Source organism: Miniopterus schreibersii (assembly GCF_964146895.1).
Source record: "Miniopterus schreibersii genome assembly, chromosome: 10".
Classification (NCBI taxonomy): domain Eukaryota; kingdom Metazoa; phylum Chordata; class Mammalia; order Chiroptera; family Miniopteridae; genus Miniopterus; species Miniopterus schreibersii.
The window spans coordinates 58,145,478-58,147,971 of record NC_138110.1 but is presented as its reverse complement, the minus strand read 5'-3'; the positions used below and the strand labels follow the sequence as shown (position 1 = coordinate 58,147,971).

At 43.9% G+C, this 2,494-nt stretch overlaps 1 protein-coding gene across 2 annotated transcripts in view; it reads left to right on the top strand.

The window, feature by feature from the left end:
* The window catches only part of RPN2 (ribophorin II), a 51,911-nt gene that overhangs the window by 282 nt on the left and 49,135 nt on the right, over positions 1-2,494 (top strand). The gene's annotated exons all lie outside the window — the stretch shown is intronic.

The window sequence follows — 2,494 nt, the reverse complement described above, 5'->3', positions numbered from 1 at the left end:
CGGGACCGAGGAGCCGCGGGGGGGGGGGGGGGGGGTTGCGGTGCCAAGCTACGGGTACCCCCGAGGACCAGCCGGGGGACCGCGGCCGGGATTCACCCCAGGCCTGGCTTCGCTCATTCATTTGATTTCCGCGGCTGCCGGGTCAGGCGGCCTGAGAGCGACCTTTTGGCCAAATCATCCTTTGGGCCATGGTTTCCTTTTTAGTGAAAGGGTCAAAAAATAGCCACCTGTCTGGGAGCTTAGAGCGTAAGTTCTGAAGTTAGATTCTCCGGGTGCAAACTTGCAGTCCGCCACGTATTCGTTATGTGACCCCACCGCTAGTCTCTTAACCCCTCTGCACCTCAGTTTCTCACCTACAGAACAGATTACACGTTGTCTGCCTTGTAAATTGCTGTGTTCAATGAGACAATCCGCGTGCATGGTTTAGGACAGTATGTGTCACTAAGTAAGCACCCAAGTCAAGTTGTCTGCATTGCTAGTGAAGGAGCAGTCACTGCAGGGTAGAATCTCCTGTCTCACCACAACTTGGGAAATGTGTGCTACTGTTATTTCCACTTGACAGGGAGGGAAGAGGGAATCCCAAGAAGGGAAGTAACTTGCCCAAGGTAACCGTGAATGTCTGTGGCTTACCACTCCAGTATTTAAGAAGTTTAGGGTAATAGAGGTGTTAAAAACAAACTTTGGGTTCAAGCTGCCTGCAGTTTGAATCTCAGCTAGTTATGTGTCTTAGGGCAGGTAACTACTTCTGAGTCTCAGCGGTACTCAGTTGGATGATTTAATGACTATGCGTGCAAAGTACTTAGCTTAGTACGGGCATACCTGACCCATGTTAAGTGTACAAATTTTAGCCAATAAGGTTATTATCTTTAATGGGAGGTGGGAAGGTTAGGATTCTGACTCAGATGCTGTGTTAGGGGAATTTCTAGCTGGGAAAATGCTGGATAGATCCTAGTCATTCACTAGACCTTAACATATTGCCTACATGCATGTTCACATGGCCCTGGGGATTCAGCATTAGCATCTTGATTCAGTCTTTCATATCTTTCTATCCATCAGCAATTCTGGCTTTAACTGTGAATTTTAGCCAGATTGACCACTTCTTACCACCTCTGGTGTCCCTCTTTAGGTCCCTGGTCCTGTATAGTCTCAAACACAGTATTGTTTATTCTCAACACTGATCCTGTTAAAATGTAAGTCAAATCACTCCTCTGCTCAAACTTTCTAGTGGCTTCCATCTTGCTCAGTAAAGGCCAAAGTTTCTACAGCAACTTGCAAGGCCCCCTGGATTTGGCCTCTGCCACCTCTGTCACCTTGTCCCTCCTTCTCATCCTTTGCTTACTCTTTAGCCATACTGTTCTCCTTGCTGATGTGAAAAAGCACCATACACATTCCTGATTCAGGATATTTGAACTAGCTTTTCTTCTTGGGCTGTTTCCCTTCAAATAGTTCTACGACTTGCTCCTTTTCCTTCAAGTCTACCACAGTATTATTTCTTACGTGGCCTGCCATGTTTAAAATGGAAGCTTTTCTCAGATGTCCCTTCAGTGTTGTATTTTTCTCCATTGCACGTTTCACCTTTTAAAATGATAAATGCATCTCAATTATTTAGTGTTATATTTTTCTTTTCCCACTAGAATGTAAGCTCCATGAGGTTGGAGGTTTTTGTTTGTTCTATTTCCTGTTTCATCTTCAACACCAAAGCAATGCTTGGTCATAGTAGGCATTCAGTAAATACTTGATTAACGAATACTCCACATTATAGAGATCTCTAGTTTTTTGTTGTGGTATTTTTAAAAGAGCTTTTACACTCTAGATTATTTGAAGCACAGAAGAACTTAAATAGAACTAACCTTCATGCCCCAAGGTAGGCATCCCTTCTACAACATTATTCAAAAAATAGTGGAGTTTGGAGTTAGACCTGGATTTGAGTCCAAGATTGGCTATGTGTAAACTACTCTGGAACTCAATTTTCTATAATAATTCCTTTCTGAAAGGATTCTAGTTCAAACTAACTTTGACCCTATAACCTTGAGGAGTAGGTACTATTATTAATCCCTTTTTACACTTGAGGAAACTGAGGCACAGGCTGACCACATTGTAATTGCCACAGTCACATTGCTAATAAGTGGCAGAGCTAGGATTTAAACGACTCCAGAGGCCATGTTCTTCACTACTTTATAGTACTGGCTTGGGACCTCATCCAAGAGAAGGCTGTTGGGGGGTTTCTTAAGGAAGAAATACTTGAACTAGAATCTGAAAGTAAAAATTAAGCAAAGTATAAGTAGGGGAAAGCATGAAAAAGTGCTGGATGGAGAAGAACATAGCTCCTTAGAGAACAGAGAGGAGGCCAGAGAGCCACAGATGGAAGGAAGAGTGAGGGAAGAGATCTGGTTGAGAGGTGGGCAACGCCATGAAGAGGATTCAGGGTTGGGTCTGTCCTGAGAGTCATAGGAGTTGCTAATGTACTTGAAATGGGAATGGCCCGATGAGTCCT